Source organism: Rhinolophus hipposideros, assembly GCF_964194185.1.
Source record: "Rhinolophus hipposideros genome assembly, chromosome: 2".
Classification (NCBI taxonomy): Eukaryota; Metazoa; Chordata; class Mammalia; order Chiroptera; family Rhinolophidae; genus Rhinolophus; species Rhinolophus hipposideros.
The window spans coordinates 771,480-793,229 of NC_138048.1; the positions used below are offsets into that span (position 1 = coordinate 771,480).

Consider the following 21,750-nt stretch of genomic DNA (forward strand, 5'->3'; position numbering starts at 1 on the left):
GACTGTGCTACATTAAGGCAGCATAATCTCAAAACGAGGCACCTGTTAAACACCAGCCTGTTCACTTCAGGTCATGCGTGAGAGTTTTGCTTTACTCGTGCTCATATGTGGACCTGTTGGTGCAACCAAGGTCTTGCTTTCACGTTTACAAAAAGATTAATCAGGAATAGAAGAATCAACTGCTGGTTCCATAGCTGCTGGATCCAGTGTCCCTTAACCCTCAGAAACCTGAATGCATTTAGAATGTAACAGAGGTTGTGATCTTGAATTAGATGTCAATCTAATGTTCAGTACACAGATTGCTGTGAATGTATTGGCTATGGATTCAACAACAGTTCCAGTTTTGTTTAAGCAATGGTACAGCCATAATTTTCAACTGACATTTAAAATTGGTCTAGTTACACCTTGTGTCTAAGTGCAGAACTGCTACATTATTGGTTACAGACATCTATGTGCTATAAAAACAGCTTTGGTACAATAAATTATCAAAAAAGAAAATAAATTTTTGTAAAATTCACAGCATAATTGTGAGGCATAAAAGCAATCACATAAAATTCTGCTTTTTAAAAAAATGTTCAGGATGAACAGAAGACATCTTTGTGCAAAAGAAATGGTGGAGCTACCACGTGCAGAGAAAAGGCAAAAGCAAAAGTAAAAAGCAGGAAGTGACACAGCTATAGCTATTTCCATCAAAGCAAACCACTACTTCTGTGACCTTCACCCAATAAGGAAGTCAACTTTATGACACACGCAAAGTGACCTTGTAATACCTTACGAAAGGCCTCTTGAATTACCCATTCTCTGTTTTCAGCATTAAGGACTGTCTGCAAAAGCATGTCCAAAAGTGATTGCATCTGAAATGGTAGGCTCTTCTAATTTCGAGTTCAAATCCACAAGGCCAAAGTTTATCCCAAAGACCACCACTCAGACCTCCCCAGGACTGGCCACAACTGACCCATTGATTGCTTCTCAGTGCACTTTGGTTGGGAGACCAGTCACGTTCCATCACTATCTTATCTTACTGTGGCGTCTCCCACAGGAGACCCACAGGATCCCGTGTAATTGCTGCTTTGCTCCTCAGTAGGTTCAGACAGGAGAGTTCTGATCCCCGCCACTTAGCATGCTTACTGTGCCTTACAAGGTCCAACACAACCGTCCCTTGCATACAGCTGAAGGTGATGTTTGTGTAAGCTGGAGGTCCCTCTTCCTTACAGTACTGCATTTCCGTGCCCAAGTGTGTTTAGAGGACTTTAAAACCCAAATTCCCCCCGCCCACCCAAAACAAAACAAAGACCAAAAAAAGGAAAAAATAAAGACACCCACATGGGGCCCTTTATGCAAATCATGTGCAGCGTCTTTTTATTTTTAAAATTAGTTGGCAAATGACCAAGACAAACATCTGACCATTAACTTTTGTGGACTAGAAAGACAAAAAACCCACTATGACTCGGATGTGGCAAGTTAAACTGAGGGAGACGAAAACAGGACACCTCTGAGCTATCCATGCAGATAGGTGTCATGTCAATGTCTGAGTGGACGGAGTCCTGGGGGTAAGGTGTCTGTGACTGGGAGGCCGGAAGGCATGGCGCCGAAGGCAGAGCAGACATGCTTCATTCACAGGCTTCCTGGGACACAGCCAGGGGTTTCTCCCTGCTGCACACAGCTGGACATTCTCAGGTTACAACCTGTAGCCAGCAGCAGCCTCTTAACTCATAGCGCCTGTTTCTCGGCAGCCCACAGCAGCAGCCCTGGGGCACTGGCCCCACAGCCCCGTGTCTCAGCAGCCCTGTACAATACAGCCCACGGTTTCCACCATGTTTCCGCCTCCGCTGTCCCCTAACATGACCGGACCCCTTTGTACCGTAGAGAGACAAAAGAGGTGCACAGCCAAGGTGCTGACATAAGCGTGTACACAAACAGTATCTTCAGGATGGATGGCGCTTGCGTGACACTCTGTCTTAGTGACACTCTGTCTTATCGGACTGGCGGGCCACTCAGAGCCAGCAGCTGGCTGGGGGAAGGGAGCCTGACTAACTCTATCCGTACAGTGGGTTTGGACAAGGCTCTTTTAAAAACTTCATTGTCCCTTTGCAATCTTTTCAAGTTAAAAAAAATAAAAGTCAGCTTTGCCCTCCTGTAATGGTTTAGTGTGTTAACCTCCTTCTGATTCAAGCAGCTTTGCACTTTGTTTTTTGGGGAAAAAAAACACTTCTATAAAAACACACAAGAAACAAGTCAAGTTTCAACTTAGTCACAAGCTAGCTACAGGACTCTGTTGCACACAAACTCCTGTCATGGGGACTCTTCTCTATCGGCCCCTTGCTTCATTGTCAGATGTCCTTCAGTCATGTAATGTGCAGGACCTGTATTAGCAGAAAACTGGTATGTTGGATGTCTGGCTATGCCAGTCTCTTGGTGAGGATTGGAGTAAATGGTTAAACTCACGTCCATAGCTCCATTGTGTCCAAGGCCCAAGGTGTTAGCAGCCACTGGGAGATTCTGGTAGGCCTGATTGCCTTGATTCCCAGTAGAGGAAGAAGTCATAGAGGAAGACAAGGGTGTCACGGAGTGGTGACTGTGGCCCACCTCCATAGGATCCTGGGTAGAGAGCTATTCGTTGGAGAATTGTAGACCCTTGGCCTGGTCCAGTTACCCAAGGCTTGTTGTCCGCGGTGCTGGTGGTGGTGGTGGGAACTGTTTCCATGGTGATGATGCAATGCATTCTGCTGAGGGGCTCCATGCAAGGCTGCTTCTTGAGCAGAATGAGGTTCAACAGTAAGTTGCACAGGAGCCTCAGCACCTGGCCAACCAAGGGGAGCAGGAAGTTGCTGGCGCACCTGGGCCTCTGCGTCTCGCAGTCCCGGGCCTGACGGCTGCTGCGAAGGTCCCACCTGCCCGGCCCACTGTCGTGCGTGCCCGATGACCCCCCTGAGCGTGATGACGAGCTCGAGGTGGTGCCTGAGGACCATGACCGCTCCATCGCGGGGCTCGTGGACACACTGTTACTTGTATTTGTACCTTCATCGGCTGTTTTCTTGAAAAAAGTGTGCTGCGGGGCACAGGAAGGTTGAATCCAAGTTTTGGGGTCATAATCAAGCATCCTTAAAATGAGGTCTTTGAACTTCAAGTAATCGGCTACCGTGTGGCCCAATTCCCCAGCATGACCCCCACCAAGCCCTTCTGTTTCTAATCCAGGAATATGAAGTTTACAGGTTCCTGGTGGTTTATGCTCCCATTTTCCATCTTTGGTCTCTTTAAGTTCCAAATGCCATCTGGCAACTTCTCAAAGAACTTTCTGGCTTTTGGTGCTTGGTCAAGAATATGAGCAGGTGGAATAGCCAGAACTTCCACTATTTTATTTATCTGATCTACCTCATTGGCTCCACTGAACAGAGGTTCACCAGTGTGCATTTCAACCAAAATACACCCATGGGGCCACATGTAGATAGCAAGGTCATAGGCATTCCCAGTAGCACCTCTGGAGACCGGTAAAAGTGACTCAGTATACTGGTATATCCTCTGCCCCAAATGAGAACTGCTGAAATCAACGCGATCGTGACTGCAGTGCATTTGGAGTTACAGAGAAGGGTGTTCTCAGGTTTTAGGTCACAGTGAGTGACACTAAGTTCTAGAGTCACAAGGAAAAGCTGTGCAAACTTTTGTGTTAGGTTCAAAGAAACACCTCAAAAATTGGTGTTCCGCAACAAGCCATAGAGGTTGAAGGACAGCATTTCAAAAACTAGAGAGGTGGTTTCAAAACATAAAGTGGCATTTCAAATGCAGTATGTCGTAGTGTTTCATTTCAGTGTCATGTTTGTTCATGAGCTCAAGAAATCACACTTCTCTCCGGCCTTGATTCAGAAAAGCCTTCCTTCTTTATGATTTTAATGGCAACCCACTCTTGCTCCACACCATCACATGCCTTTGCAACCTGTCCAAAGGAACCTTTGCCATCAAGGAATCGATTTCGTGACGATCCATCCACTCTTGTCTGTTTTTTACAATATAATCGTATTTCTCATCATCATAACCGTCACTGTGAAGTCTGAACCTTCGGCTCCTTCTTAGGACTAGAATCGTCTCCTTGGCCCTGTTGGTGCCTTCACTTCGTTTTTGCACAGTAAACTTCATTAGTGTGCTCTGTGCTTTGATTAAGTCAGCGGAGAGTTTTCTCGGGGAGGGAGGCGCCGGATCAGGGAAGGTTTGGGGCGTGTGTAACATGGCAATGTCAGGCGTGCACTGTTAGTTAGAGGCCGCTGGGCCTGGTCAGAGGAGGTAAGGCAGAAGCCTGTTGGTCACTTATGTTTGGCTGGCGACGGCCACTGTGCCGACATGAGCGGGCACCTGTCCGCCACCGGAAGGCCAGCGGCATGGAATGAGAATGCCGGCGCTGGGCGAACCGTGACGGTCCTGCGCGCGGCGTCTTCTTCCAAGTCTCCTGTGATGCTGGGGGGGGGGGGGCGGAAAGGGAGGCAGGAGTCCAGCAGCAAGAGCAGAGCCCAGGACGGTGGCCGGGCGCTGGCGCCTCGCCCGCGCGTGTCAGCCTCGGGCCCGCCGCTGCGCTCCCGCCCCGGCGCCTGTCGCCTGTCCCTGTCGCCTGTCGCCTGTCGCCCACCCCGGGCGGGGCCGCGGCCTTCTCAGGCTCCGTCCGGGCGCCCAGCCGCATCCGCTCCCCGCAAAATTCTTCCAAAGCAGCATTTTAAATGGCGGCACAGCCGTGGATGTGGGACGTGCCGTGCTTGGCTTCGCCCTTCGCACCGTGCGTGCGTGCTAGGTTCCAACGACAAAGAGTACTGCAGGGAAGAGCTTTCTGCGGGACAGTGTCCGTCCCTGCCCCTGGTGATTTTGTTAACAGGCTCGGAGGGGGAAACACTGTGCTCTTTGGGCATGAATGACTTCCAGGCTCCGTCCCACGCGTGGCCACACTGCATTCCGGAGGGTCTGGCTGAAAGCCCGGTCCTCCCCGGTTCTCACCAGGAGGGCGCAGCAGGCCGGGACGCCGCCTCCACCCAGCTCCCAGGAGAACTCCTCCAGAGGCTCTAACCCTTAGGCCTCCTGCTGTGCTTTCCTGTCCACTGACGGCGTCTGAGCAGCGGGCCCCAGCCCCCCAGGCTAGCAGCCCCAGCAAGAGACCCTGTGCCCCTCTCCACTCTGCTTGCCTTGGGCCCGTCGCCGCTTGGCCCTCAGTTCCAGGCTCCACAACCCGTGCTACCACGTCTAGCTCTCCAGAGTTTTGAGTTGCGTTTTCCATGAGTTATGGGAAAACTTCCAATCCCAGAAGCTCCGCTGCCCTGGGTGAGGTAGGGGATATCTGTGGCTATTTTGCCTGCCTGGCTTCTACCTTTTTATTTTATGCCAACAGTGCCTCCTTTTCCGTTGAAGACTCCTCCAGCTTTTCCTAGTCGCTGTGGTTGGGAGGACGTTCACCGTCAGTAATACCAGAATCAAAGAGTGAGCACATCACCTAGATGTGGCCAATCTGCAGATTTCACCCCCTTTGTTTCTGTAGCCGATTCCAGGATGGACGTGTGACCCAAGCCCAGCAAATGCATGCCAGGTCTTGCGACAGACCTATTGCCAGCGAGAAGCTTTTCCTCCCCTCTGGGAGCTGCCAGCTACTACAAGCAGCAGACTGCCTGAGAGTAAGGCCAACGTGGAAGGCAGAGCTAAAGCGACTGCTGAGGACACACTCTGAATCCCTGGGTCGAACCGGACCTGATGGCGGCATGATTTGGATGGGGACAGGGCGCAGCGGAGCTAGGACCACACCCATCAAAGCAAAGCACAAGCTTGGGCACTGATGCTGGTGCGTGTCCATGTGCTCAGCACAAACTGCAGAGGGAAGAGAACTCCAGAAAGAGAACCCTCAAGAGTGTGCCGCACAGACACATGCACGTAGGCACACACATTTCACACCAGAATAGTGCAAATCATGAAAGGAGCGGTGGGGGACGTGCATCCAACAGAGTAGCGGGCTACTTTGAGCGGGACAGGAGGTTTGACCACATTACTGGCGTCTTTGTATGAAATGCATTAGCTTTGAAACAAGAATAAAAATAAGAGGTGCATTAGGCAACTATGAAGTAGCTCAATGAGTGTGAGTCCAAACAGCATTTCCAGAAGGCTGCAGCCTCTCTGGAGTCTTAACAGGACTTGTGCCACTGCCTCTCTCTAAGGGACAGTCCTCAGTGTTGCCATGTTTCTTCTGTGTGTACAAGGCCTTCGAATGGAACACCTCCAGGAGGTGAGGAGGCCAGGTCAGGGGGGTCACATAGCCTGTGGGGCAGAGCAGATGCACTGATGAAGGGATTTTTTCCTAAAATCCTGTGTTTGACTTACTACCAGAGGCATGTTTCCTGGGAAGCTAAGGAAGCTGAAACCACAGAGCCCTCACTTGTACGGGCCCTTCTTAGATCCTACACATAATTCTGGGTTCTTTTTCTTAAAAAGCACCACTCAAAACTATGAAAGTTCCATGCTTTAGGCCCCACAAACATGAATCAGCCCCAACCCCACAGCACACCTGAGGCTGTTTCCCAGTGCTTCTTCCTGGCCTCTCAAGAATCCCAAACCCAAGGTGTCATCAACAGCCTCTACTTCCAGAGGCTCTCTGCTCCTCCTCCTTTGCAATTCTTCCCTATTACTGATGACTCAGACACTTCTTATGCAAACGACATCGACAGATACCCATTCTACGAAATGCTTACAGGCCTCTTTTAAGGTCTTCCACATCTTAAAAATAAACCCAAATCCTCCTGCTTCTCCCTGGGCCAGTGTTCGGGGGGCCCAGCCTGCAGAAAGGGAGAAGTCCCATTTAATGGCCCATAAGAACACTTCCCATCTCCTGATCTGGGACCCCTGTCCCCTGCTTTCTAACCCTATCAAGGCTGGAAGTCACAGTTGCAGGCTCTACTGCTTGGACTTGACTCAGTTTCTACCCAGACACCCCTCCCTACCCTTCAGGCCTTAGACTTTTAAGAGCACCCCAATCACAAGATTAAAGGGACACACCTGCCCTCCCCACCCCAGTACAGAGGAGCCCCCAACGCTGGCAGCGCTGGACAAGCCTGCCTGGGGAGCTGGTGCCCTGCCCAGAATCACCTCAGGACTTCTCACCTTCCTCCTTGTAACAGGTGACTCTCAGCATCCCTGGACTTCCAGGCATGCCCCAAACCCCAGTATTAAAGAGGACTCCCATTTCTCTTGGAGTTACGTTGCAGAACTCCTTGAAAAGTAATGGTGATGGTATGAGGGTTCAGAACAAATGACCCCAAGATGTTCCTCTGTGGAATGCAGATTGTTTTGTGCTAAAGGCAGCTTCAGCCATAGGCTCAAGAGAAACTTCTGCCCCTCCCTCGACTACCTAGAAGAATTTGAATTAGGGGCTTTCCCCATAATGAGAGATTATCAACAATAATCTCTCTTTGACCCTCCTTCCTATAGGGCAGGGCAAACTTCTGTTTACCAAGCATCTGCTCTTACCATCCTGCAATGACCCTTTGAAGCCCCCGGGGCAGCGTACCTCGTCCCCAGCTCAAGCTGTCTTATGTACCCACGTCCCCTTTCTGTCTCTGAGCCTCTCGTCATGTGGGGTTCCCATACATGTGTGTGTATTAATACGTTTGGTTGTTTTCTCTTGATAATCTGTCTCATGTCTATTTGATTATATATTAGTCCAAGTACAAGAACCTTGAGGGTAGAGGAAAGTTTGTTCCTCCCACACAATAGTGATCGTGATCATAATATAATTATCATTGTTGTCACTACGATAACAACTAAACATTTACACAGCAGCATACCAGTATACCATATACCAGGCCCTATCGTAATCACTTTACATGCATTAGCTCATTTAATCCTCACTACACCCTGGGGGGAAGATAGTACCTTTATTTTATTTAACTTTTCTACTTTCTGGGGGCCTCTTTGTTTTAATTGCTAAAGGAATGCATGCTCATTGGAGCAAATTAAATAGTATACAGTTGTGTAAAGAGCAAGTTCACAGTCGCCCCGCACCTACTGTCCTCTCTCTGTCCATCCCTGTTCCATTTCCACTCACTTGGTGCAACCAAGGCATGCAGTCTCATGTATACAGTCTGTCTTTATGCCAACACATACGAGCACATATCAGAAGGCCCTCTTACAATTCTCCCAATTTTTGGGATACGGAAAATGCAGCTCAGAGAGGTTAAGTGACTTCCCCAACATCACACAGCAGGCAAGTGGCAGAGCCAGCACTTACTTGACTCCCAAGTTTAATGGCAAAGTCTGTGACCTTACCCACTAGCCCACACTGCTTTCACAAGTCATATCAGATTTGAATAAAAGGAATAACCATAATTATAACAAGAGAAAACAGCAGTACACATTGAGTAACGGATTATGGGAGTGTTTCAGGTGCATTATACATATTCATCTAGATTTCCCCAAATCCTTGAGAGTTGGTCTTATTATTTGCACAGCCTCCCCCACCCCCCCACTCACAGATGCAAGAATTCAGTCTTCATGGTGTGGAGAGTCAAGAACTCTTATCACCACTGGTGGGTAGGTTTAATTGTAAAATCATGTAAAGTTGAAAACTCTCATCTCTTTTGACTAATTCCACTCTTAGGAACATGCTCAATATGCACTTATGCTTCAGTGCACAACAGTGTTCCTAGCAGTGTCGTTCACAATGGCCTCGAAATAGAAACAACTCAATGCCTATGGGTAGGAAAATGGATAAACAAACCATGGCAGAGTTCTACAGCAGTGAAAGTTAACTGACTACAGATAACATGAATATAGCTCAGTTATCTCATCAGGAATGAAGGGAAAGTTCTAGGAGATAATACGCAGCAAAATACCTTTTTTAAAAATAAAGTTTAAAAAGAAAGACAAACCAGGACTTCTGGCTTCTGCTTATAAGGTAAAAGCTGGAAAGAACTATTCTCACCTTTAAAGAACAACAACGACGAGCCAGATGAGATGCTAATTCACAACATTTTTTTCATCAGAGAGCTCAGGTTACAGGAAACCAACAAACTCAAAACCTAAGGAAAAGCAAGCACCCTTCAAAAAGTGAAAGAGGATGTGAAGTTTCATTACCCAAAATATTTGGAAAAGTAATGGCTGAGAATTTTCTAAAATCAATGAGGTTCACCAAACCACACTCAGGAAGATTAAAGAACAACCCGGTTAAGAAGGAAAAAATGGCGGCGTGAGGTGAGCCTCTGTAGTGCTCCCCTGGAATTTACAACGAATCGGACAACAATAACTCCACAAAGGACTCCCTGCACAGCAGACAGGCAAGACGAAGAGGCCCACTACTGAATTCACCTCCAGGTGGGCGAATCGCGCGAGCGGGGGAGGAGGGAGAGGAGAAGTGCGGAGACGGAGCCGCGCGGGCGCAGGACACAGACCTAGCTCAGTGCTCGGAGCCCGCTGCGCCCGGAACCACCGCCGCTGCGGGAGAGGGAAGGACTCGGACTGCTAGGGCTCCGCTTACGGCCCACAGGGCTGAGGGGGCAGCATATAGCACGGCTGAACCCAACGCTCGCTCACGGCAGACCTCGGAACAAAGACTGAGGGAAGAGGGCTGAAATCAGTGGTTTAAGCCCTCGCTGCCGAGCGGAGAACGGAAGCCTTAGGCACGGAGACTAGCCGCCCCCTCCCTACCCTCCCAGAGCTCGCCCCGCACCCACCTGCCCGGTGCTAGAAGCGATAAAGTAGCAGTGTCATATTAAAGGACAGAATATTTGCTGCTCTGAGAACTGTGGACCGCAGAGACAGATTCGCAGCTCAACTACTTCCGGCAAAGAGGAGGGAGCTGTGGAAGCAGGACTGGCTGTGGTGGTGGTCGCCGCCATTGCTCTGGGCCACCTCTCACAACTCATCCCGCCCCTGTCCCCACCTATCTGGGCGGATCCCTGCAGGAGTAAACAGAACTGCTGAAACAAAGGGCTCTTAATCTGGTGCAGAGAGAGCTTTGGAACTTCAAAAGCTTCTTCACATACCTATCAACCTGTTGCAGAAGCCACTCCTGTAGATGTCTAGGAAGAGAAATAGTAAATGAGTGATTGCAATGGTTATTACCAAGGCAACAAGATAGCTCAGAAAGAATGTGAAAAGTCTCCAGAAAAGGAACTTAGAGATATGGAAATATGTGATATAAATGACAGAGAATTCAAGACTGCACGTCTGAAAAAACTGAACAAGATGTAAGAAAACACAGAAAGGCAGTTTAATGAACTCAGAAACACAATCAAAGAACACCATGAGCATTTTACAAAAGAGATTGAAATTTTGAAAAAGAACCAAATAGAATTTCTGGAGATTAAGAACTCAATAGAAGAAATTAACAATAAAATATCCAGCTTAGGTAGCAGAGTTGACCACATAGAGGAAAGAATCAGTGACATCAAAGATAGGAACCTGCAATTTACACAGATGGAAGAAGAAAGAGACTTGAGACTTAAAAGAAATGAAAGAACTTTACAAGAACTTTCTGACTCCATCAGAAAGAGCAATATAAGAATAATGGGCATACCAGAAGGAGAAGTAAGAGGGAAGGGAACAGAGAATATATTCAAACAAATCGTCGATGAGAACTTCCCAAACTTGTGGAAAGAACTAGATCCTCGAATCCAAGAAGCAAATAGAACACCTAATTACCTCAACCCAACAGGCCTTCACCAAGGCACATTGTATTGAAGCTGTCTAAAATCAATGACAAAGAAAGAATCCTCAAGGCAGCCAGGGAAAAGAAGACGGTAACTTACAAAGGAAAGCCCATTAGATTATCATCAGATTTTTCAGCAGAAACTCTACAAGCTAGGAGGGAATGGAACCAAATATTCAAACTATTGAAAGAGAGAAATCTTGAGCCAAGAATAATATATCCAGCAAAGATCTCCTTTAGATATGAAAGAGGAATAAAGACCTTTCCAGACATCCAGAAGCTGAGGGAATTTTCTAATACACGACCTGCACTACAAGAAATACTAAAGGAGACTATTAGACCACCATCAACAGGGACAACTTGTGGCAACTGAGACATAAAAAGGAGGAGCGTAAAGGCCTGAACTGGAATATGGGAATAGAGAAAGTAAGCATACTGAAGTAACTGGAATACTCTAAATATCAAACTTTCTTTTACATAAACTTAAGGGTAACCACTCAAAAATCATCCAGAACTGAAATATATACTGCAATAAAAGAGGAAACAAAGGGAAACATCATAGAATACCACCACACAGAAATAACAGACAACAACAAAAAGGCAAAGAAACAATGGAGACACAGCCTTACCAGAAAACTAAAGACAGTTTTCTGGAAACTATCTTTATGTGAGGAAACTATCTGATATGTGAGGAAACAGGAAATCCTCACATATCAATAATCACCCTAAATGTAAATGGACTGAACTCACCAATAAAAAGGCACAGAGTAGCAGATTAGATCAAAAAACTAAACCCAACCATATGCTGTCTACAAGAGACACATCCCAGCTACAAGGACAAGCATAGACTCAAAGTGAAAGGGTGAAATTGACACTCCAAGCAAATGGTACCCAGAGAAAATCAGGTGTAGCCATAATGATATCAGATGAAACAGACTTCAGGGTGAAGAAGATAACAAGAGACAAAGATGGACATTTCATAATGGTAAAGGGGACTATACAACAAGAAGACATAATAGTCATCAATATTTATGCCCCCAATCAGGGAGCACCAAAATATACCAAGCAACTACTAATAGAACTAAAGGGAGAAATTGACCAAAACACCATTACACTACGGGACTTAAATACATCATTGACAGCTATGGATAGATCATCCAAACAGAAAATAAATAACAAAATAGCAGCCCTAAATGACACATCAGATGAAATGGACATTATTGACATATATAGAGCACTTCATCCTAAAACATCAGACTATACATTTTTTTCGAGTATACATGGAATATTCTCAAGGATAGACCATATATTGGGGCATAAAAGCAGCCTCAGCAAATTTAAGAAGATTGAAATCATACCAAGCATATTCTCTGATCACAAGTCTTTGAAATTGGATATCAACTGCAAAAAGAAACCAAATACATGGACATTAAACGAGATATTTTAAAGAACAATTGGGTCAAAGAACACATTAGAAGGAGAGATCAGAAAATATATAGAAACAAATGACAATGAAAACACATCATAGCAAAATTTTGGGGATGCAGCGAAAGAAGTTTTAAGAGGGAGATTTATATCACTACTGGCCTATCAAGAAAGAAGAAAAATCCCAAATAAATAACCTCATGCTACATCTTAAAGAACTAGAAAAAGAAGAACAAGTGAAACCCAAGGTCAGCAGAAGAAAGGAAATAACAAAAATCAGAGCCGAACTAAATGAAATAGAGGACAAAAAGACAATGGAAAAAATTAATGTGACAGAGAGCTGGTTCTTTGAAAAAAATAATAAAATCAACTAACCCTTGGCTAGACTCACTAAGATAAAAAGAGAGAAGACACTAATTAACAAAATCAGAACTGAGAAAGGGGAAGTTATCACGGACACCACATAAATACGAAGGATCATTCAAGAATACTACGAAGGACTATATGCCACCAAATTCAATAACCTAGAAGAAATGGACAAGTTCTTAGAAACATGTAGCCTTCCAAGGCTAAACCATGAAGAACTGGAAAATCTAAACAGACCGATCACCAGTCATCCAAAACCTTCCCAAAAGCAAAAGTACGGGACCAGATGGCTTCACTAGTGAATTCTACCAAACCTTCAAACAGCATCTAATACCAATCCTGCTCAAGCTCTTCCAAAAAATTGAAGAATAGACAGTACTCCCTTCCTCATTTTATGAGACCAACATTACCCTGATACCAAAACCTGGTAAGGACAACACAAAAAAAGAAAACTACAGACCAATATCTCTGATGAATGCAGATGCAAAATCCTACACAAAATTCTAGGAAATCGAATACAACAATGCATTAAAAAGATTATTCATAACGACCAAGTGGGGTTCATCTCTCGGGCACCAGGATGGTTCAACATCTGCAACCATCAATGTGATACATCACATAAACAAAATGAAGGACAAAAATCATATGATTATATCAATTGACGCAGAAAAACCATTTGACAAGATACAACATACATTTATGATAAAAATACTTAATAAAATAGGTATAGAAGGAAAAAGCCTTAACATAATAAAGGCCATCTATCACAAGCCCTCAGCTAATCTCATAATTAATGGTGAAACACTGAAGCCCTTTGCTCTACTTTCAGAAACACGACAAGGTTGTCCCCTATCACCTCTGCTTTTCAACATAGTATTGGATGTCCTCGCCAGAGCTATCAAGAAAGAGAAAGAAATAAAAGGCATCCAAATTGGGAATGAAAAAGTTAAACTGTCACTCTTTGCAGATGACATGATGCTATATATAGAAAACCCTAAAGACCCCACCAAAATGCTATTAGAAATAATAAACGAATACAGTAAAGTTGCTGGCTAAAAAATGAACGTAGAAAAGTTCATTGCATTCCTATATACTAACAATAAAACCTCAGAAAAAGAAATACAAAAAACAATTCCTTTTGTAATTTCAGCAAAAAGAATAAAATACCTAGGAATAAACTTAACCAAGGATGTGAAGGATTTATATGCTGAAATCTACAAGACATTATTAAAAGAAATTGAAGAAGACACAAAGAAATGGAAAGATTCCATGCTCATGAATTGGAAGAATTAACATAGTTCAAATGGCCGTATTACCCAAAGCAATGTACAGGTTTAATGCAATCTCCATCAAAATACCAATGGCATTTTTTAAGGAAGTAGAACAAAAAAATCATCAGATTTGTTTGGAACCACAAAAGACCCTGAATAGCCAAAGCAATCTTTAAAAAAAGAACAATACTGGAGGTATCACACTCCCTGATTTTTGCTTGTACTACAGGGCTACAATAATCTAAACAGCACAGTATTGGCAGAAAAACAGACACATAGACAAATGGAATAGAATTGAGAATCCAGAAGTAAAACCACATAAATATGGACAATTTTTGACAAAGAAGCAAAAAACATACAATGAAGAAAAGACAGCCTCTTCAATAAATGGTGCTGGCAGAATTGGATAGCTACATGCAAAAGAATGAAACTGGACTGCTATCTGTCACCATGTACCAAAATTAATTCAAAATGGATCAAAGACTTAAGCATAACACCTGAAACAATAAATTGCATAGAAGAAAACATAGGTACTAAACTTATGGACCTTGGGTTCAAAGAGCATTTTACGAATTTGACTCCAAAGGCAATGCAAGTAAAAGCAAATTAAACAAATAGGACTATATGAAACTTAAAAGCTTCTGGAAAGGAAAAGAAACTATCGACAAAGAGGCAACCAACTGAATGGGAGAAGATTTTTGCAAACAGTGTCTCTGATAAGGGCTAACATCCAAAATATACAAGGAATTCATGGAACTCAACAACAAAAAAAGCAAACAATCCAATTGAAAAATGGGCAGAGGACCTGAAGAGACATTTCTCCAAAGAGGACTTACAAATGGCAAATAGACATATGAAAAAATGCTCAACATCGCTAATCACCAGAGAAATGCAAATGAAAACCACAATGAGACATCACCTCACCCCAGTCAGAATGGCTATCATCAACAAAACAAATAGTAACAAGTGTTGGAGAGGCTGTGGAGAAAAAGGAACTCTATACACTGTTGGTGGGAATGCAGACTGGTGCAGCCGCTATGGAAGGCAGTGTGGAGGTTCCTCAAAAAATTATGAATAGAATTACCATATGACCCAGCAATCCCTCTCCTGGGAATCTACCCAAAAAATCTGAAAGCATTTATTCATAAAGACACGTGTGCTCCAATGTTCATTGCAGCTTTGTTTACAATGGCCAAGACATGGAAACAACCAAAATGTCCTTTGATAGATGAATGGATAAAGAAGTTGTGGTACATATACACAATGGAATACTATTCAGCAGTAAGGAAACATGAAATAGGACCATTTGTGACAACAGAGTCACAAAGAGTATAGTGCTAAGCGAAATAAGTCAGAGAGAAAAAGCAGAGAACCCTATGATTTCACTGATATGTGGTATATAAACCAAAAACAACAAAAGAACAAGACAAACAAATGAGAAACAAAAACTCATGGAGACAGACGATAGTTTAGTGGTTACCAGAGGGTAAGGGGGTGGGGGGAGGGAGATGAGGGTAAGGGAGATCAAATATATGGTGATGGAAGGAGAACTGACTCTGGGTGGTGAACACACAATGGGATTTATAGACGATGTAATACAGAATTGTACACCTGAAATCTATGTAAATTTACTAACAATTGTCACCACAATTAACTTTTAAAAAAAGGAAAAACAATAGAGAAAGAAAGTAAAGGTAAACTGAAAAAAAATCAGTGAAATTGATAAATCTGTCTGATAAACCACGGCTCAGCAAACTTTTTCTGTAAATGGCCAGATAGAAAATATCTTCAGGCTTTCCTGGCCACATATACTCCTTTATCACATATTTTTCTTTGTATTTCCTCTTTGGTTTTTTTTGTTTTTTGGTATAGTATTCCATTGTGTATATGTACCACAACTTCTTTATCCATTCATCTATTGAAGGACATTTTGGTTGTTTCCATGTCTTGGCCACCGTAAACAAAGCTGCAATGAACATTGGAGCACACGTGTCTCTATAGAGAAATGCTTTTATATTTTTGGGGTAGATACCCAGGAGAGCGATTGCTGGGTCATATGGTAATTCTATTCGTAATATTTTGAGGACCCTCCACACTGCCTTCCATAGCGGCTGCACCAGTCTGCATTCCCACCAACAGTGTATGAGGGTTCCTTTTTCTCCACAGCCTCTCCAACACTTGTTACTATTTGTCTTTTTGATGATAGCCATTCTGACTGAGGTGAGGTGATATCTCACTGTGGTTTTTATTTGCATTTCTCTGATGATTAGCGATGTTGAGCATTTTTTCATATGTCTATTTGCCATTTGTATATCCTCTTTGGAGAAATGTCTCTGCAGGTCCTCTGTCCATTTTTCAACTGGGTTGTTTGTTTTTTTGTTGTTGAGTTTCATGAGTTCCTTGTATATTTTGGATATTAGACCCCTATCGGAGGAACTGTATGCAAAAATATTCTCCCATTCAGCTGTTGCCTCTTTATTTTGTCGATGGTTTCTTTTGCTGTGCAGAAACATTTAAGTTTCATATAGTCCCATTCGTTTATGTTAGCTTTTACTTCCATTGCTTTTGGAATCAAATTCATAAAATGCTCTTTGAACCTAAGGCCCATAAGTTTAGTATCTATGTTTTCTTCTATGCAATTTATTGTGTCAGGTCTTATGCTTAAGTCTTTGGTCCATTTTGAATTAATGTTGGTACATGGTGACAGATAGCATCCCAGTTTAATTCTTTTCCACGTGGCTGTCCAATTCTCCCAGCACCGTTTATTAAAAAGGCGGTCTTTCCTCCATTGAATGTTTTTAGCTTCTTTGTCAAAAATTGTCTGTCCATATTTATGTGGTTTTATTTCTGGGTTCTCAATTTTATTCCATTGGTCTATGTGTCTGTTTTTACGCCATTACCAAGCTGTTTTGATTATTGTAGCCCTGTAGTACAAGCAAAAATCAGGGAGTCTGATACCTCCAGTATTGTTCTTTTTTTAAAATATTGCTTTGGCTATTCGGGGTCTTTTGTGGTTCCAAACAAATCTGATGATTTTTTGTTCTATTTCTTTAAAAAATGCCATTGGGATTTTGATGGGGATTGCATTAAATCTGTATATTGCTTTGGGTAATGTGGCCATTTTAACTATGTTGATTCTTCCAATCCATGAGCACAGAATGTCTTTCCATTTCTTTGTGTCTTCTTCAATTTCTTTCAAAAATATCTTATAGTTTTCAGTATATAGGTCTTTCACATCCTAGGTTAAGTTTATTCCTAGGTATTTTATTCTTTTTGCTGCAATTGCAAAAGGAATTGTTTTTTGTATTTCTTTTTCTGAGGTTTCATTGTTAATATATAGGAAGGAATGCAATGGACTTTTGTACTTTGATTTCGTAGCCAGCAACTTTACTGTATTCGTTTATTGTTTTCAAAATCTTTTTGGTGGAGTCTTAGGGTTTTCTATATATAGCATCACGTCATCTGCAAAGAGTGACTAATTAACTTCTTCATTCCCAATTTGGATGCCTTTTATTTCATTCTCTTTCCTGATTGCTCTGGCAAGAACTTCCAACACTATGTTGAAAAGCAGAGGTGATAGGGGACAGCCCTGTCGTGTTCCTGAACGTAGGGCAAAGAGCTTCAGTTTTTCACCATTAATTATGAGATTAGCTGAGGGCTTGTCATATATGGCCTTTATTACGTTAAGGTATTTTCCTTCTATACCTATTTTATTAAGTGTTTTCATCATAAATGGATGTTGTATCTTGCCAAATACTTTTTCTGCATTAATTGATATAATCATATGATTTTTGTCCTATATTTTGTTGATGTGATGTATCACATTGATGGATTTGCGAATGTTGAACCATCCTTGTGCCCGAGAGATGAACCCCCACTTGGTCGTTATGAATAATATTTTTAATGCATTGTTGTATTCGATTTCCTAGAATTTTGTTTAGGATTTTTGCATCAGTATTCATCAGAGATATAGGTCTGTAGTTTTCTTTTTTTGTGTTGTCCTTACCAGGTTTTGGTATCAGGGTAATGTTGGCCTCATAAAATGAGTTAGGGAGTACTGACTCTTCTTCAATTTTTTGGAAGAGTTTGAGCAGGATGGGTATTACATCCTCTTTGAAGGTTTGGTAGAATTCACTAGTGAAGCCATCTGGTCCCGGACTTTTGCTTTGGGAAGGTTTTGGATGACTGATTCAATTTCTTTACTGGTGATCGGTCTGTTTAGATTTTCCAGTTCTTCATGGTTCAGCCTTGGAAGGCTATGTGTTTCTAAGAACTTGTCCATTTCTTCTAGGTTATTGAATTTGGTGGCATATAGTCCTTCACAGTATTCTTGGGTGATCCTTTGTATTTCTGTGGTGTCCAAGATAACTTCCCCCTTTTCATTTCTGATTTTTTAATTAGTGTCTTCTCTCTTCTTATCTTAGTGAGTCTAGACAAGGGTTTGTCAATTTTGTTAATCTTTTCAAAGAAACAGCTCTTTGTCACATTAATTTTTTTCTATTGTCTTTTTGCTCTCTATTTCATTTAGTTCTGCTGTGATTTTTGTTATTTCCTTTCTTCTGCTGAACTTGGGTTTCACTTGTTCTTCTTTTTCTAGTTCTTTAAGGTGTAGCATGAGGTTATTTATTTGGGATTTTTCTTGTTTCTTGAGATAGGCCTGTAATGATATAAACTTCCCTCTTAAAACTGCTTTCGCCGCATCCCAAAAATTTTGGTGGGATGTATTTTCATTGTCATTTGTTTCTATGTATCTTTTGATCTCAGTCTAATTTCTTCTTTGACCCAGTCGTTCTTTAAAAGTATGTTGTTTAATCTCCATGTATTTGTGTTTTTTCCTGCTTTCTTTTTGCAGTTGATATCCAGTTTCAAAGCCTTGTGATCAGAGAATATGCTTGATATGATTTCAACCTTCTTAAATTTGCTGAGGCTGGTTCTATGTCCCAATATATGGTGTATCCTTGAATGTTCCATGAACACTCGAAAAGAATGTATAGTCTGATGTTTTAGGACGAAGTTCTCTATATATGTCAATTATGTCCATTTCATCTAATGTGTTATTTAGAGCTGCTATTTCGTTATTTATTTTCTGTTTGGATGATCTACCCATAGCTGTCAATGATGTATTTAAGTCACCTAGTATAATTGTGTTTTGGTCAATTTCTCCCTTGAGTTCTGTTAGTAGTTGATTGGTATATTTTGGTGCTCCCTGATTGGGGGCATAAATATTGATGACTGTTATGTCTTCCTGTTGTATAGTCCCCTTTACCATTATGAAATGTCAATCTTTGTCTCTTGTTATCTTTTTCACCCTGAAGTCTGTTTCATCTGATATCATTATGGGTACACCTGATTTTCTCTGGGTACCATTTGCTTGGAGTGTCAATTTCCACCCTTTCACTTTGAGTCTATGCTTGTCTTTATAGCTGAGATGTGTCTCTTGTAGACAGCATTGGTTGGGTTTAGTTTTTTGATCCAATCTGCTACTCTGTGCCTTTTTATTGGTGAGTTCAGTCCATTTACATTTAGGGTGATTATTGATACGTGAGGATTTCCTGTCATTCTATCTTTAGTTTTCTGGTAAGACTGTGTCTCCATTGTTTCTTTGCCTTTTTGTTGTTGTCTATTATTTCTGTGTGGTGGTGTTCTATGATATTTCCCTCCGTTTCTTGTTTTATTACGTATATATTTCAGTTCTGGATGATTTTTGAGTGGTTACCCTTAAGTTTATGTAAAAGAAAGTTTGATATTTAGAGTATTCCATTTTCTTCAGTACGCTTACTTTCTCCATTCCTATGTTCCAGTTCAGGCCTTTACTCTTCCCCTTTTTATGTTGCCACAAGTTGTCCCTGTTGATGGTGGTCAAATAGCCTCCGTTAGTATTTCTCGTAGTGCAGGTCGTGTATTAGAAATTTCCCTCAGCTTCTGTATTTCCGGAAATGTCTTTATTCCTCCTTCATATCCAAAGGAGATCTTTGCTGTATATATTATTCTTGGCTCATAATTTCTCTCTTTCAATAGTTTGAAATAGTGGAAGAAAGTTTCCTCCAAGATCAAAAATAAGGCAAGGATGTTCACTCTTACAACTCCTAATGAACACAATCCTGCAGATCCTAGCTAGTACTACCAAGCAAGAAAAAGAAATAAAATGCATACAGGTTGAGATGGAAGAAATAAAACTGTCTGTATTCACAGATGACACGATTACCTAAAAATAAAACACTCCAAAGAATCCACAGAAAAGCTACTAGAACTAATAAGTGAGATTTACAAGATCACAGGTTGCAAGTTCAATATACAAAAGTCAGTTGTTTTCTATATACTAGCAACAGGGAACTGGGAATTGAAATTATAGGCAAAGTAATGAGACACATTATTTGGGAGTGCCTCGGTGTGGGGGTGATGTGGGTTGGGACACTAGGAGAAAACTAGGAGAAACACAGACAGGTAGATGTGACTTCATTGGAAATATTCCAATTCCTCAGTAAGTCAATGCAGTCATAGGTGTTCGTTGTTCAAAACAGACACATAAACAACCAAGCAAGTGAAATTAAAAAGGGAGAAAAAGACCTGGGCCTCACCCAAGACCCTAGATTCTAGTGGTTTAGATTTGGGGAGGCCATCACTTCCTCCCACCTCCAGTCCACAGCAGACCTGGTAATCCTGAAGGTTCTCTGTGTGTGGCTGTGTGGTAGGAAACCCAGGTGTGAATCCTGGCCCTGGTCTGACCTGCAGAATGACCTTCGGCAAGTGGTGTGATCTAAGCTGCCGTCTGTCTACGGTGGAGGTAGCACAGGCAGGTGTTGATGGCCTCTGTCCACCCGTGACGTGGGCAAACCAGATGTCCCCTCTCCTGCACCGGCCATCTCAGCACACACACTGCTCCCACAGTCCACTGCACTGCACAGCCCTCCGTAGCTCTGCCCACTTCCCCTTCCCAACAGGCTGTGATGCGCTCGCGGTCCCCTTCTTCACCTGCTCTCACCCACCAGCCGACTACAGTAGGGCTCACATGCCCAACACAGCATGGCCTTTGTCAAGGTCCCCAGTGTATGACACACTGCCAAGTCCAGTGGTCACTTCTGGGCCTCCAGCAGCCTTGGCCATGGCTGACGCCTCCCTCTGCTTGAAACCCTATTCTTTCTCAGGTCCCCAAACAGCACACTCCCCTCATTTCCTCCTCCCTAGCAGATCACTAGATGTTGGGAGCCAGGCTCCATGTTGGCCATCTCCTCACCCTTCCCCTTACTGACCTCACCCACACTGAGGGCTTCGAACACCCTCTCCACGGGATGGGGCCCTTTTCTCTCCAGCTCGGGCTCTCCCTAACCTCCATGCTCTGACACCAATTACCACACAAAGACTCTACCTGGCATCTCATGAGCATCTCAAAGTCGTGGTGCCTCCTATCCCCTCAAGTTCCCTGTCCCCTCCACATCTCAGTAATCTATGCCACCACCCTCTTCTTAGCAAGCTCGAAGTATCACCTGGGTCCTATCTTTTTCTCTCCTCCCACACCCACCTATTGCTGACTCCCCTCAATTTACCCCTAGAATGCACCCCCAACCTCTCCTGAGCCAGCACTTCCTCCCTCAGCCTTCGACCTTGCAGGAGAATTTATCTTCTAGAATTTCCTCTCTTGGCTGTTGAAAGGGTCGGCACCCTCTTATGTTTCAAGTCTCGACTAAGAGAAGCTTTCTTGATCTTGCCCTCCCTGTCACACTCTGTCACACCACCGCTCTATACCTAATGCTCTCTGAAGCTGTCTTGTTTCTTTGTGCATTTGTTTGTTCTGTGCCTCCTGCCTTAAATGTCAGCTCCAGAGGACAAGAGCCCCTTGTGCTTACTCACTGCACACCCAATACGTAGCACTGTACCTGGCATGCAGGAGCACGTTAGCAAATATTTGATTATGAATGTACAAAGTATGATAATGCCTGAAATTATAGCTTGATTAATTCCACAAACAGGGAGATCATTACCTACGGAAGATGGCCCATTCTGTGGACAGGTCCATCCAAAGATAACGGC

The 21,750-nt window shown here is 43.2% G+C and overlaps 1 protein-coding gene and 1 pseudogene across 2 annotated transcripts in view; both read right to left on the reverse strand.

The window, feature by feature from the left end:
* The window catches only part of IQSEC1 (IQ motif and Sec7 domain ArfGEF 1), a 497,252-nt gene that overhangs the window by 342,332 nt on the left and 133,170 nt on the right, over positions 1–21,750 (reverse strand). The window lies entirely within an intron of this gene.
* Positions 2,252–4,666, reverse strand: LOC308506375 (dual specificity tyrosine-phosphorylation-regulated kinase 1A-like; annotated as a pseudogene). The gene is made up of 2 exons: positions 4,605–4,666; positions 2,252–4,446 (listed from the first exon to the last, which is right to left on the reverse strand). The product of its transcript is annotated as a dual specificity tyrosine-phosphorylation-regulated kinase 1A-like (transcript).